The sequence below is a fragment of the Corapipo altera genome, unplaced genomic scaffold (genome assembly GCF_003945725.1).
Source record: "Corapipo altera isolate COAL_440 unplaced genomic scaffold, ASM394572v1 2b, whole genome shotgun sequence".
Taxonomy (NCBI): Eukaryota; Metazoa; Chordata; class Aves; order Passeriformes; family Pipridae; genus Corapipo; species Corapipo altera.
In genome coordinates this window covers 4,186,029-4,203,342 of record NW_020884874.1, presented here as the reverse complement: position 1 = coordinate 4,203,342, position 17,314 = coordinate 4,186,029, and positions in this window count along the sequence as shown.

Sequence of the window (17,314 nt, the reverse complement as noted above, 5' to 3'; positions counted from 1 at the left end):
TGGCCACATGGGCACGGAAAGAAAGAATTTATATGTCATTAAGACTACCATTATGGCTCTGTGATGGATACCCTGAAGTGGACAGCTCTCATACAACCACAGCAGCTGATTGCTGTCACCCCTCTCCTGCAGTGGATGCTACAGGGTCTGCAGGCATGCTCCGGAGCCTTGGCCTTCCTTTCCACCTCTGGGGTTTGAACCATGCCCACTTACCGCCATGTGGCAGTTCCTGGAAACATATCAGAATAAAAACTCCTCCTGAGGAGAGCTAATGATGCAGCTCAGGCAAAGGCTCTCCATCAGCAGCTCTCCATCAGCAGCAATGAGATGTTAACATAAGGCAGCGCAGTTTGTTGGGATTTAATTCAAAAGGCTGTCTTTCTTTTAGTAGTAAAGTCAGGAGCTGGAGTGGGTAAGGAGCTGCATGAGTGACAAATAATGAAGCAATGTTATCCAAAACAAAAAATTCTTTGTAGTAGGAACTTAAGGACAACTAACCTCTTCAGCAGCTCACACAGTGTAGAATGCACTAAAGCATTTATCAGTTTAGAAAGCAAGTACCACTGGAAAAGTTGATTTGCTAGACATGTTTTATCTTTCACTGAACCCAGATAAATTAAATAAGACCATAGTCCAAGAGCATTTTCCAAATCAGAATCAATATTCTTATTTTCTTGCGTTTCACAGACATGAAATTATCAGAAGCTCTTCTTAATTTTTATTTCTGTTCTTATCTTTGCTGTCATCTTTAGATATCTCTTTATCCACACAATACCAAACTACAAAGTAGGATGTGGTTGGCTTTCTGGGCTGCTAGCACACTCTATCAGATAAATCCAGCAACACTGGGTTGGGTGGAAGGGCAAAAAGCATCCAAAATGACAGTGCCTTAACTAAATATGCATCACTAGATTTTCTTCTTTGGTGATATTTTCCAAGTGCATTTAAATATTTCTGTTATGTACAGCGTTTTCTCAGGACTCAGGCAATAACCAACCCTAAACTTTCTCATCACTGGTATGAAGTCCTAGCCACTATAACTTGCAATCTCTGATGCATCCCATCTTAGTTGCTCTGTTTGAGTCTCCTGCAAAGTAATCTCACCAAAATCACCACTCATTTGAACATTCTGAAAGAAATTTGTAAAAAATAAATCTGAAAATCCTCAATTGCACATATATGAGTCTCCAAAAGGAATATTTTAAAGTTGAAAAATTTGCAGCCTACTGTCAGCATTTTTCCAGGTGCAGCATATTTCATTGATGTGATTCCCAGCTTGCAGGACTGAAAGCAAGAAAACATAAACATGCCTGGAGCATATATTTCAGTCAGAAAAACTTCTGATGCATAGGCATGCAATTTCCACCCATTTAGATTTTGAAAAAATCCCATTAAAGCCCAGGGGCCACAGTATATCAGATGGACTTCACACATTCCTTCAAATTTGGCTTCTCAACATTTATCCCTGTGATTTTTGTTTAAAGACATTCACATTGTCCTGCATAGTTGGACCAGCTTCACACATTTTTGTTCTGTAGTCAAATAAATGTCAGTCTGCTTTACCAGCTGCAACCATATAATTACTTGATTGCATTGGTTGGATCTGTAACAATAAGTTAGCATTCAGTGACAGAACTCAATTTACAGAGTGACTTTGGCTGGCAGATTTCTGCTGTAGCCATACCCACAGCAATCACAGCCCAGTTGCTTCTTTCCTTGAGACTTTTAACTAACTACACATACCAAGGAGCTATTTTTCCTAGTGCTGTCATTCAAAAAGTTGCTTCACCAGTCTGTTCCAAGTCATGACATCTACACAAAGCAGGTATACAGTGCTATGTGGAAACAACACAAATGCATGAACAAATGGTTGTTTGCAGATATTTGTGCTTACAATGCCCCACTTAGCACATAGTATCACAGAAACTGTGCTTGCAAATAAACCTCATCCCCACTTCATGGAGCATCAGTTCTTTGATGGGACTGACTGCTGCATTTTGAAACTCTTTTTAGATGAATAATGTTCAATAATGCAATCATTTGTGCATACACTTGTGTTGTTTCCATGCAGCACTGTATATCTCAGTTCGGGAAAAATCTTACCACTATAAAGGTCAAGGCAAAGCAGGCACTGAGTAACTTAAGAGCCTTCTCAATGTCTTTTTGTCACCAGGTCTTTTGGTCCATTCAGCAGCAAGCCCAAATTTCCCTCCACTGATTTTCTTCTTTCTTCTGCTATGTATTATATGCCCTTCTTGTTCTTCTCGCTTACCAGATCCATCTCCACAGGGACTTGGCTTTCCTAACCTCATCCCTGCAAGTTCAGTGTTTATATGTTCCTTCCAAATCACCTAACCCTTCTTCCAATTCTTCCTTACATTTACCTTAGCCAGGAACTCCTTGTTCATTCATGCAAGCTTCCTTTTTTGCAAAGATGAGGTCCAGCAGAGCATCTCCTTTTGCTGGCTCTTTGATCATCTGTGTCAGAAAGCTATCACAGGTGCACTCCAGAAACCTGGTGTATTGTTGTGTCCTGCTGTGTCATCCCTCCTGCAGGTCTTAGAGTGATCTTCTTTCTCAGAAATACAACATTGATCAAGTGTTATAGTCATAATTACAGATTACTGGATGTGCATCTTTGCATGTTGTACACGAAGAGCTACACTATCATTAATAGATATTTGAGATCACCAAGAACTCTGATGCTAGTCATCTACCCAACTAAACATTTAGAATGAAGACATTTTCTTGTAATTGAAATTTCTCAACCATTTATATGTTGAAATTTCTCAACCATTTTAATATTGAAATTTCTCTACCGTTTTAATGTTCAACACACATTTATACTCCTGTGTCCTGTGGAGTTGCTGGTACACCTTAAGGAACTGTCGTGAGATCCTGGAGGAAAGAATAGCTGGATTTGCTTGTGTTTTGAACAGATGGCAGAAGACATAATGCCACTGGATAATATAAATGGACTTCCCCAAAAGATTCCAACACTGTTTTTCTCCCACTCTAAATTAAAAGACGACCATTCTATTATGTGCTAAAATGCATTTGTAAATCAGGTTCATACAGTATTGGTACACATCTGCATATTTAATAGCAGGGAAAAACTCAAGCTGCATAATCACTAATCTCTTAAAAAAAGGGTCCTTGAATTATTTCCTTAATTGATACATTCATTCCTTCATTCCCTAGTCATTATTTGAATCTCTCTGAAGACCACACTATAGAAGTACATATTAAAAATTTTGATGTTTTCTATATGTAAATAATTCCATGATCACAGACAAGTAACAACTTTTCTGGCACCAGCAAAGAATGATGCCTGCACAAAAGACCAGACTCAACACTATGTCCTTCAATTGCTGGATGAGATCTCAGATCAATACTTGATATTTATGGAACACATGCTACCTTACTAGAGATACAACTAATTCTTATTTGTTCATGGGCATCCTATAATGATAAAATTAAAGGAAATTATGACAGTATGTAACAGATAGGACATAATCTATCACACAATAAACAAACAAAAAAAAAAATCTAGGAGAATCTCTCTAGATGCCATAAACATGGTCTAGTACATGAGGACCAATAACGCACTGGGAACTCCAAACTGGAGCCATGGAAGCAGAGCCTTTCTCCCATGTGGCAGTCTAAATTATCCATGTGTTTGCATAAATCCATCAGAATTGTAGTTTGGATAAACAAAAAAGAGTATTTCCCAATTGACCTATCCTGGTCAACTTTTTGTTTTTCAAATGCCCCATGTCCAAACAGAATTATATAAAACTACCTGTGACTGTAACTAGGAAGGAGTTATTGAAACAAATTCAATTTATTCTTCATATTTAAAATAATTTTTAACATTTATAAAATATTTCCCCCAAATAATGTTCGAAAGTAGAAGTAAAATAGCATTAAATCTGCTTGATGAGAATTGATGTAAGAAGCATTTTTTTAAATGTTTAGATAAATACGTACGGGTTTTGTTGGCCTTTCTAGGACTTGATTCTGGGAAATAGCATGTTTAATCCTTCACAAACAAAACCCATAAAAATCCTGCTGATATCAGCCATGGGGATGAATCCTCTATAACAACCTGTGGCTTGTCTGCGGACCTTAATTAGTTAGAGAGATCATGATACAGGGCCTCTTAAAGAGGATAAGAGTGGTAGTTCTCTATAGAGAGACAGAGCAACCTTTTGTACCTGATAATTTAAGGAGCAGCAACAGGCTAATCCACCGCCAATGCAGGGCGTAGCATGTGGTGTGGTTCTCAGCAGAACAGCAGGCCCCTAATGAGGTCTAGGAGTGGATAGCAGCTGGTAAACTCAGTGCTCAAGTAGGAGGCTCAGAGAGCCTTTATCTGATAACAAAAGGCTGCAAATTGCTCAAAGGCCTGAGAAGGCAATGAGAACATGTTCATATGGTCAGCCAATATACAAATTTTCAAAACAAATATTACAATATATACATTTTCATTGCAGCAGGAAGTGTTGGATTTTCTGAAGGCTGGACATTTCAGAAATAAGTCATACACTGACTTATTGCTAAATTGAGCCCTCAGAAATTACACCAGCTTTTCTGTCTGTATTGCAGCAACTGCACTACATATATACGTCTAATATGTTTGCATGTGATTTTCAGCATAAAATAGTCTCAAGTGAGTTAGGACTAGAGTTAATAACTCAAAAAATATTTTAGTGCAAATATTATTTTACTGTATATATTCCACTTCCACTTGAGTCTAAGAACTTGTGAAGTGTAACAGATGGGGAAAGATGAACTATGTATCAATCATAGGATTTTGGCACAGAATATCATAAACCACAAGTTCAAAGATCAAGTGTTTGAACAAGATCAGAAGCTTTGATCAGAGACTTGGCCATATTTTTTATGCATCTGGACTTATCTATTGTTTTCTATAATAGTATTACTATAATTCCACTGCTACAAAATTTTGTGTCATTACATGTTATAGACATTTTTCAGTAGTATTACACGGCTGACAAAAGATAAGTTGTTATTGCTGCCACAAAACTCCCTGGCACTCAGCCCCCACTAGGAGATCATGAATGCTTTCTGTTATTACAGCAAATATGAAAGTTTGTTGTTTCCTGAAAACTGTGTAAAGAGGAGATAGAATCATATTTGGATTAAAAAAACCTAACATAAAAAGCATGTTCTTTATCATTATAATAAAAGAATAACACTATTATAGGCAAGTAACCTTAAAATAATTTTCAGTGAAGCTCTAGTTAATAGCAGAAGTCCTACAGAAAAATTCACTCGAGGTTTTGGCTGAGGTTTTGTGTTAGAACCCCAAAGATGCAAAAAAAAAAAAAAATCTTCAATGCTTTTTAAAATTAATAAGGATCAATAACATTAATCTGGGACAAAAAAATATGGCAAGCTTTTACCTAATATTTGAGCTTTGTTTTTTTCCTGGGCTGTGAGATTGAAAATAGCAACAAACATAGACTCAGATATTCTCTTGTACTATTCCTAGTAATTAAAATCTAAAAAGCACTGTATTTCACCAAGCTTGGAGAAAGAGGTTAAATAATTGGCAAGTAATACATCAAATACAATATAGCAATCTCACAAAATCAATTTCTTCATTAAATCACTATCCTGTCTTTTCCCAGACACATGAGTTAGATTAAGAATTCTCTTTATTCACCTTGGGATAAGGGTAAATAGAAGATTTTCTAAAGCTTCTTCCCTCAAATGATGAAACTGTGATGTGCAGCACTGTTCATAAGTTAGATACTGAATCCTCAAAAATAGGTGTCCCTTAGCTCTGCTGCAGATATGAGGGCAATTTAAAAGCTGCCACACAGAAGCAATGAATAACCTCAGTCCCTGCACTAAAACCGAGCTGAGAGTTTCAGCCCTGGACATACGTGTCATTTGAGAGTGGCAGCATCATGGCAAGGTACAGAGCCTCTCTACCCTCACCGGTGATGCTGTGCTGCCCTGGCCCTTCACTTGCAGCAGGGGTAGGCTCCCACAAGCCACAACAAGAGACAAGGCTGGATCCTTCCCCGTGGCTGGCCTTCCCTGCAACACATCTCAGGTGCTGGGGAGGGCAATCCCCAGAAGCTCCCCCAAGAGATAAGGCAGGCTGTTGCCTGGCTCTGCTGCATTTTGGTCAGGAGACACCTGCTCTCAACTGGTTTTGGCAGGTGCCATTTAGGACGAACACATTAAAGGAATTAGTGTACACTGAATATAATTATTTTACTTCTATCTAACAAATATGGTTGTTGGGTTGGTCTCTCTTAAGTAGAATCTGCTGAGTAGAAATGCTACATAATAGGGTATTTTACATCGCACTGGTATAAGAAAAGGGAATCCAATGCAGAACATAATTTAATTAACTATTGTGGGAAATTATGATTATCAGAACTCATGGAAGTTAGACCAGTGTGTAATCATCTACAGCTTTCAGAAAATATATGCTACTTTAACTTTGATGAACTTGACTCAATAGCACACCATCTGAATAGGTTCTCATTTGTAAGTATTCATTATATATTCGAAGAGCTTTTGGTGCAAAATAAATTCTCAGGTCTGCAGATCCAGCCCCCACTAGACTTGTAATAATGTTGTCACAAAAGCAAGATGTTTATCACAATTTCCTCCTTATAGCAAACATTGGAAAGATTTTATACTGTCTTTAACAACAGCATCAAGCAATGGATAAATATGAAAAACAAATATTCAAGAATCTATAGATATAAAAAAAATTATCATTTGGGCTGTATATTTTTGACTTGGTGGATTTCAAACCTAAGACTAGGCCTCTAAAAAGGGAAAGAAAATATTAACTTGCCAGATTACATTAACATCCACTCACAAATATTGGTAGCCCAATTTGAAATGAAAAGTTGCCCCATGAAGCTCTTTCAGTAGACTGTTGCAAGGATACATGTAAATATGCCTGCACAATCCTGCAGCATGAAATAAATAAACACAGACTTTGCTGCAGATTGCATAGGGGCCAAATTTAAATCTTTAAAATGAACATTATGTAGATTCATTAATAGGGATAAAACAGCTTAATTTGGTTTGGTATAACACATATTAACAGTTATTAATTTGGTTGTCTGATATGAAATGCCAAAAAATATCTAGTAATTTAGATGTTAATTTTTTTGACAGAAGATAGATACAAAAAGCAGAAATTTGTTTTAGTTTAATTGTTGAGACACTGAAAGCAGAATTTGACCCAAAAACCTGTGTAGAAAAGATGAGAAGCAAAATCAATTGCTTTTGGAATTAAGGTATGTTTCTGAATGTTTGGTCAGTATGAATATAAAGTTCTGCAATTTACGTAACAATTACAGGATGTAAGAAAAAAGTATGACACCTGTTATTAAAATACAGTGTTTAATCTGGTATGGTAGAGAATTTTATGATTATAAAAAGGCACTTTTTATTAATAATTGTAGTACAATTATTCTATAGGCAAGAGTAACTCCATAAATGATCTGTGAGTTTTATTTTCATGATGTTGCAAGTGAAAATAATTTCAACCACCTCACACTCAAAAGTTACCAAAAAACTATGAAAAAAGTCCAAGATTATTTTACTTGTTTAATAATCCATTTATCAGCTTCATTGTTTCTTGTCAGTAGTCTGTCTAGTTTATAATGGACAGTTTGTAGCACTGGATGGGGATAGGAGTATAATGCAAAGAGAATGACTCCCTGGAGGAAAGTTTGAGATGAGGCCAATTGCCAACAAGGGAGTCCAGGACTGAATAAAAGTGGTAAAACCCTGGCCTTATTGACATTAATGGCATACTCCCAATTATTTTAATGTGGCAGGATTTCAATCCTGGGGAGAGGGAACAATCACCATTAATGCAGGGAAAGATAGACTTTTCTGTTTGTTTTATCCCCTCATCCTTTTTAAAAAGAGAAAATATTAGTTTGTTCCTCATGAAGTCTCCTCAACACCGTTACTTTTTGCTACACTTGAAAAGTAGGAATTCAAAAATAGGAAAAATATTGTACACTTTCTGCAGTTATTTCCCTTTCCAGAAATCTTTCACCAAAGAGGCTACTGAGACCAAAATGACTGCAGCAGACAACTGATGATCTCATATGCTTCTTTTGCCTTTTCAATCGATAAACCGGTTTCAGATCATCTGATGTCAACAGAAAGCAGCTTTTTGTGTTTGGTTGGTTGGCTTTGCTGGAGGCTAGTCCTAAGGACCTGGCTGTGTAACAGTCTCTCGCGCTCAGAAGGAGCCTCTGAGGCCTGTTGTGGCACCGGCATCTGCTTTGTGTGCAGGGATGTGCAGAGAAGCTTAAGTAAGTGTGGGAAAACAGCAACTGCAGATCAGGATTTGCCATAAGGCAAGACCTAACACATAGCTCTTTCTGGTTCATCACAAACAGATGGAAAAACACATAATAGACTCCAGCTAAAAGTCTTCTGTTCTATTCTCTTTCTTATGAATATACCACTGAGAAATTAGAAAAGTTGTTCAAAAACACAAGAACACTCACAGAGAAAGTAGCTACATAATTGCAAAGCCTTTTTATATTGACAATTTTCATACAGATATGGGAGACACAATGATTACAGAAATATGTGTCCAGCCTAGTTCACAGCGAACACAGTAATTTTTACATGCCACAATTTTTGAGCAATGCAGTAATCTATAGCAGCACAAGGCTGATCACACACATCCCAAGACCTTGTATGCAGAACAGATTCCCCTCCCTCCGCTTTTTTTCCCCCACATAACCTTATAGGGTGGTGGGAAGAGAAAAAGTAACAGGAAGAGACTATGTCTATACTTGTGGCTGCTCGGTGTTGATCAGGTAATGCCCCTCGAGATACAGGGAATGGTATACAAGCCTCTTCATGCCAGCTGTGGCCTTTCCTTGTGCCAGTTTCAGCACATTTTCATTTGCCGAGATTGATACAGAAACTCTTGGAGTTATAATCTCCTGCAGGTATTTCATGCTGACAGCCTTTTCTGGTGTTAGTGGAGGTATGGATGAGAATGAGCAGAATTTTCCCTACCAGAAGTTGGACAGGGTGGGTAGGTTTGCTGGTTTGTTCCTTGTGCGATACCCTAGCACTTCAAGAACTTGGGAAGTGTCAGCTAAGAAATAGGTTCAGAGAGGCTGGAATGTAACTGGTGTCCCCCCAAAACACTGATTACAAATAGAAGGCAAGTCCCTTTTATCTCCCATAGTATAGAGCTATAATTTAAGGGGAGATTCAAAATTAATTAAAATTTTAGAGGGAATTTAAATTGCAGAATGCAATTAGGCACCTTAGCATGGTTTCATGTCCTCTGCCCCAAGACCTCTACCCCTCTAAACATCCATGTCACAGTCAGTCATCCAAACTATATAACATACCCATCAATTACAAAGGGAGCCTATATCAGACACCTATACGTGATAGGTGTTGCCCCCAGGTAATGATATATCGCCCCTCTCTCAAGACCCCCACGTCTCCTCTAGCAGGTGATCTCCACATGCTGCCTCAAAGTAGGATGACCTCGTGGCAAAACTATTCAGCCATTCCCTTCAAAGATTAACGAGCCCATATTTGTGCATGAAAGTATCTTCCCCTTCCTTGCTTGCAGGAAGACCTGGTACACCCTGTCTGTCTGCTGATGGCAAGCAGGAGTTCTCCGCAGCACTGTATGACAAGGACCTCTTCAATTGTTCAGGACTGAGTATGCCAAAGCCACCATGGACTGCCTCAGACTGCCTTGTACAATACCTTGCACACACATTAAAAGCCCATAATTATGTTATCTTGGAAATTAGTGGCTCTTTCTCTGAAAGGTACCCTGCTTTCAGGATGCAATAGGGTACTTGGGTTTGCATCCTACACATGGCTTCATACTTGATTTCTCCCAGGTGTGTTACACGTGGCCCCAGTTGTGGATGGAAGGCATATTCACTTCAAAGAAAATTCTATGTTACATTCTTATTCCTAATACACCTCTAAAACAGCAATCAAGTTGGAGGATTTGCCCTCATTTTGTCTTTCCTTGTTTGTTTGGAGAAATCAAACATGCATCAGTGCTTCCATACGGACAGATGAAGAGCCTCAATGTCTCTCCTCTTGCACCCACCTGCAGTCACATTAAATATTTTGTTTCCAGTGGAATTACTATCACTTCATATGAGTGGAAGAGAACATTTGGCCCATTCTCACTTTCTCAGAGCTTTAGTGAAAATAACTGTCTTTCACAGACAAGCTAGCCTCCGGTGGCAAGTCACAGAGGAGCAGAGATGTTTGTCTGCCTGTCCTGGTGACAAAAAAAAAAAAAAGAATACAGACAAAAAAAAAAGTTAAAATAAAGATTGATGTCAAACAGCAACTGTTCACTTACTCCCACGTGTGCTTATTATACTGCACTAGAAGCAATTAAAACAAACCTGCCATGGGAGTGCTGCAGTTGTGGCATAACTCTGTGCCAAGTAGTGGAAGTAACTGCAATGGCTGAGCCATCTACTGCTGAGCTACAAAAAGAGCTGTCTTTGGCACGCTTTTGCTCGAGGAAAGGTCCGACAAGCAGATGGAGAGATGGGCTCAGGCTCTGACGTGCTGTTAGCCAGCACTGTGGCAGCAGCCTCATTCAGCACAGTGTGTAGTTGCTGGCAAGGGCTTTAGAAGTCACTCTACGACTCAGCCAGTGCTGAACAAGTTACCACCAGAGGAATTAACCTCCTATAGTTCAAAAAAGGTAAAGAAGGAGGACAGCAAGGTATTGCCGGGTATTCATTAGCAGGCAATATTCAAACAAAAAGACCAAGTGAAAGAAGTGTAAAATAGCGACTTCATCTAACTCTAGAGGAGAATGAGAAAAACTCAAAAAATGTTAGTTAAAAATAGATCCCAAACAGATCCCAAAATCCCAGGGACAGGCAGTCCATGAGTCTAACAGCAGGAAAGACTTGTGGTTGTCCTAGAGCACAGGCACAGCTGGCAACATGGGCATAGCTGGCTTCCAAGCCCAGCCCAGCCCTGCCCAGCACAGCTGGCTGGTGGCTATGGCCGCCGAGGCAAGTAAGAGTCTCACACTCCATGCTCTTTGAACTGTACCCACTGTCCTCCCAGCAAGATACCCATTTGTGTAAGCATCAGAGCTGATGAGTCCCCAGCAGGTCAGTGTCTCACGATTCATATCTTCCAAAGATGCTGAAAAAGGAAAAACATCTTTTGCAGAAGCAAGCAGTGTGCTTTTTGCCTTCATAAATTCTGCAGAGGAAACAAGAATCTAAGTTATGAATCTTGTATGAATGAATGCATCATTTTACTATTTTGATATATGACAATAATTCCAAATTCTGTCTACTATTGGTATTACATCTGAATCCAGTGCCTTAGTACATTTTGTTACTGCAAGAGTATCCACAGGTATATTCTTATGTATATTCTTTTTTGTGTACATCTCTCAGCAGTTTATCTAATCTTGATCTTTAAATATTGATTCTATATCACTGTAAAACAAATTAGCTTTTGGTTATTAAACATCAAATTAGTGTTGTGGGTTTTCAAAATAGAAGGCCATCTACAAGAAAAAGCTGTGCTGTAGTCTTGTGACCCAATTCTTTCTGGATCATGCAAGAGACTCATAGTATGTTCTGATTTTTGATATTTCCTCTTAATGTTCTTTAAGATAATTACATGGAATTACAAAGAGAGGACATCAAGAGAAACTGCTTGAAATAATACAAATTGCAACTCTAAAAATGCAGATCAAGGGAAAATATTGCTGGCTGATCCTACAACTGCTGAATTTCCTTAAACCCTTGTCTCCCAGGAGACTGATAGAGCCTAATGAAAATAAATTATATACTGCACCGATTAAGCTGCAGTTATTAACTGAAATTCCATTTAGTAGAAAATAATCTAGCTTCTACCAAGCAGCTATACTTGTTTCAGCAGGTGATAAAAGAATCGAAGACTAAGATATAATCTTTCTAAGGTATTCCAGTATGTTAATTTCTAAATACAGATTAATGTTGGCATTTGCCTGCATGCTCTTTTTGTCTTAATAGAAGTTCATCAAGGGATTTAAAGAATCACCCTTCCTATTTGTCCTTTTACTTCTACCTGTGTGGCAAATAAATGAAGAAAGGCCCTGAGTTTGGCTGGCAAGTTTTCTAACATGCAAGGTAGAACAGAGACCCATTGGTACGGAAGTATGCATGGGAAAATTCTGCTCTTTAGAGTCTCAAGATACTACTGTATGACTTTCATTTTCATTTTCGATCTAAATGTGCTATTGAAATTCATTTGTAAGCAAGCATGAGACAAGCCTTTCAGTAAGTATAAAAAGGAAAGTATAACTGAAACAATGAGTAATGCTCATCTCACCATTCCTCCCCTAAAGTCAAGCACCAACTTCTTTGAGCAATTTGCAAATGAGCAGAAAAACACCAGTGACGGCAAACTTTCCTAGAAAAACACAGAGCTGCACGCAGGTCTGTGTAAAGTTACATTTCACAGTAAAATATGTTGCAAATCTCTTCTTACACAGCAAGAATGTAAATCCGCAGTATCAGCTCACCAAATTTCCAACCACCAAGAACTCTGTTCTATCAGAAACACCACTTACAAGTTTTGTTTGTATGACTGGAGGGAGAGTAATTTTTAATATGAGCATCAAAATCAATTTGACCACTGTGACCACTGCAACATGCTAGGAATTAGTTAAATCTTATTTTAAAACAGGTGAATATCATCTGTAAAGAATTTTTGTGTTCTTATCCAAGCATGTGACATCTCGGAGGAGATGATCTCTGAGATGTCCTTTGCATAAAAAGCATCTTATAGAGGTTATAACTTAAAGGGGTCATAATTCATAGCCTCTTTCTACAACAGTCTACAGTTCTACAACAGTCATTAAAAATCATTCTTTCTTTTGGCTTCTTTGTCGTTTCAACTCCCTTTAGGTTAATAAATTCACATTTTTAGGAAGCATTTTCTCACATTTTGTAGTAATTACCCTGCTAGCATAATACTGCAGAAAAAAAAGGTAAAAAGCAATCTTCTACATTGATTTTGAGTTTTGTTGTATTTAGATGTAGCATCTTGAACATGCATTTTGACAACTGGTTTTACGAAGAGCAATTTGTTTGGAGTCGTGTTCTTAAACTTGCAGGTCCCTGGCACAGCCACGAAACACATTCATCTTTGCCTATCAATAGAGATTTCCCCTACTACAAGAAGAGCAATCCAAAGCTACAGGTATGGCAAGATGCTGGCGTTTTGTTCAATGTTTCTATCAGACATCATTGAATCACAGAATCATTTAGGTTAAAAAAGACCTCTAAGATCATTGACCCAAACTGTTAACCCAGTACTGCCAAGTTCACCTCACTAAAAATCAGCCAGACTTTCTTAATCCACTGTAGTCATTAGAAAGGTTAGAACCTGTTCTGCTATTTCATTAGAATGTAAATTGGTGGAAATACTGATCTGGGGCTTCTGAGCTCTCTGTCATGCTATGTTTTGATATATGCAGCTGCACAGCATTCAGGGAAGCATTAGTCAGTCAGTTTTCTCTAACAGGTGGTTACTACTCTCTGCCTAGACTCCAGCCACTGTCAGTATTTATGAGAGCATTATACCATTTTTCCTACCTTTAGAGGAACTAATATTAAATTCAAGTCTGTTGCACTAGAAATTTATGTTAATATTCTTTCTTGTAAAGCAATTGACTTTTTGTAGATCACATAGAGGTCATAACAATGGAAACTGATATAATATAAAGATGATCAGATACATATTTCTAAGATATGACTTAGTACAGTCCCTGCATATATAAATAGAAATGAATAAATAATATAAAAACTGTTCACTAAATAATAAAATTTGCAGATCTGACTCTGAATATGGACTTTTACCTCCTGGATTTCCTTTTCAGTTAAATGATAGAGAAATTATTTTAACACAGACATAGTATTATTTTATTCTCACAGCAGTTCACCTGAAAGGTGTATTAGGTTCTTGGCTAGTTCTTTTCACTATTAGTTCATTTATTGTATTTTCATTTTCCTGAAGTGCCTAAAATAATTTGGGGGGAGAAAGAGGGAAAAAATACATTTGCCAAAAGAATTATTCATATGTATACAAATTCTTAGTGCCAAATGAACCTGATGAATGTCTAACTTCTGCCTTCACTGAAAGTTTTTATATACAAATACAGCTTCACTGTAGAATCAAATGTTTTAAATTGAGAAAACCATAGGTCATTCAACAATTTTGTTAAAATACTCAAAACTCCAATGTCATAAACAGGTTTCTTAATACTTCCTACAATGTTAAGCTGACCTTCTTATCAATACAGAATAGCTGAACATGAGCCCCTGCAAATCTGGCCAACAGTATACAAATCATTGATGTAGGAATTTCTAAGAAACAGTTGAAAGGCAAAATGCTTATTTTCTCTTTCAATAGATTGTTTTGTCTCTTAGCACTCCAGGACTCCTTTTAGTGGTTTTAATATAATCCTGTTAATTTTCAATATTTGTACCTCTTCAGCAAAACTAATTTGTTGAGTGCTTTTCTATCTTCCTTTGGGATATGATTCTGAGAGCATAACATCATTTGGAGTTCAGAATGTGTTACACCTCACAAATCACCTTGCAAGCATACATTTTTATGGGTGGCATCTTCATGTGTTACAGTAAGCAGTGCAATAAATTGCCCTGAATACAATCAACAACTTTTAATGTATCTTATCAAGAGCCTTTATTACAACCTTTGTCTTAAAAAAATACTCAGTTTCTCAAAAGCCTATTTTAGGTTTATTTTAACCTTGCTACACATCAAAGTACAAGGATGAAGCTTTGTTCTTGCTGTCAAGACAACCACTGCCTCTTCAGCAGAAGGGGAAAAAAATCAAAGACTTGTAGAATGCCAGTTAAGTTTGAACCTGAAGGCCATAGTCTCTGAGCACACCTGGTACTCCCTACAAGAGCAGAATACTCAAGAAAATTGAGGCTTCAAATGAGCTTCCATATAACAACCTATAATTTCTTTTCAGGGAGTGGGGAAAACATTACAGGAAAATTCAACCTGACAGTCCCTTTGCTGAAGCAGGAGGAGGAGTTCAAGATGATCTTCAGAATGCTCCAAGACAAAAGCCTCATTATATATAATAACTGCTTACCAGTATGCCAGATTGATAACAAGCTTACTCTGCCAATTTTACTCTATCATTATACAAAGAGGTGATTAAATTATTTGACAAATCAAATTTTCCTGTGCAATATGGAGTTATTTACCTCAGGTAGTACAAAACAAGGGTAGGTAATGAAGGGACTCAAGAAGCACGGCAACTTTAAAATGGCAAGATTTGTCCAAAACTTATCTACAATGTGCAGAAAATATTCAAGGTAACTAGTGTTCTCATATGTATTTGAAAATTGACAAATACATGTTGTGACCTCACAGGGTGTGCCAGCCTTAGGAACTACCTTGTGTGTATTGCCTCCTCCTCCTTTGCAGGCTGAGGAACTCTCCCATATTTGATGGTTCCCAATCCTCCCTCTGTCACCAGAGTAGCCTGGTGTGGCAACAGCTGTTGGGGTCTGCTCAGACCTCGTGAGGCTGCTTGGGCAATTCACAGCAGGCTACTCAGCATAACACTGCTTTCCCCCTCTCTGGGTGTCTGGAAAAAGAGTAGTCAGGCCACACAGAAAATACAGTGCAGATGGTTGCAACACAGCAGCTGGCCATATACCTTGGTCCTGTTTGGTTTACTGGTGCAGACGTAGCCAATCTTTTCCACTTTATCATTTCAAAAGACATTTCTCTGGTAATCAGGATGCTGTTATTCCCTTGTTGCCCATTTGCAGTCTTTCTTTTAAGGGGTAGGAGGTCTATGCCAATTACCTGGCATTTTTTGCTGCTGTAAACCTTTGCAACACAAAAATTGTGACTGAGAGCAAAAGACATATGTTGAGTGACACTAGCTGAATTGCATACGCTGAAATATTCTTACTCAACTGAATATGACTAAGGTTTATTCAGAGTTCAGACACTGTGGAAGTGAAAATAAGGCCACATATGAATGTCACTTTTGATAAACAATGCCACTCTTGGTGAATTCAGCAGAAGATGCCATCTCAGACACAGCTTCCACACAATATCAACTTATTGCACTGCAAGAAATAAACAACCTGAATGTAACCTAGCAGCTGAAATGGCATTAAGGCAGGTAAAAGCAAAGGTTAGGCTGATGTAGCAGTGCTCTGCTCTGACAATGTCCAGAACTAAGCTGCATAACCCCCTGGTACAGCTATATTCCAAATTAGCAAATAAGTGGTTTGGAAGAAGAATCCTCATCTGTCAATTGAGTGGGGCAATGCTCTTCCCACCTGCAAGTGAATACACGACCCTGACTATGGCCAGAGCTGTCTTCCCCAGGCTCCACATGTCAAATGTATGCTTTCTCATTCCTGTGTACAATGCATGCCCAAGCATCCCCAATGGCCTCTCCAAAGCTCACCTTAGCCAGCAGGCAACCACCATCTAATTGGGCCAGGATGCATAAAGCGACTCATAAGTTTTCTGACTCATTTGCCTGACCTCTTGTCCAGCGAAAAATAACTGCTATCCAAAGCAGGTGCTGGCAGTAATTGATTCTTTCTAAACCCCATGGGTTGAGTGTGAAAATGGTACTACATATGCTAATTTCTTATTATAATATGTGCATGAACTATTCTCTTATTTTGCCACACGAGTGCTTTGTTTTGAAAATCCCACGCTGTGTGGTTTCACACAGGCTCTGATGTGTTCTCCTCCATACCGTGATTCAGGGCTGGTGCCTCCCATCACCCCCTTCCATGCATGACCACAACCAGTCTACAGTTGTGTATGTGCTCATTATAAAAGTAGAACCTGGAAAGCACAGTTCAGTAGCAATTTTTAAAAATACACAGTTGAAATTGAAGGTCCTGCTTTCCGTATACTTTTTATCTCAACTTTTCATCTCTACTACCTAAAACACTAACTATATTATTGACTTGGTCTAAAACATAGTTCATCTGTTAGTTGAGATATATGGGATTCTTACTTGTCTGTTTACTCTTTCTATTGTATGGTTATTTTAAAAGATTCCAGAAAAGAGTCTTGTTTATAATCTTATCCATAAGGTGACTAACATTAATCTTTTACAAGTGGCAAATAACTATCTACTTCTCTGTCCATGAGACTTCTCGTACAGAGGCTATTGAGTTAATTTCCTCTCCTCTTAGTAACATTCCCACCCTCCTCTATGGGTAGCAATTCCCACTGCCTGTCT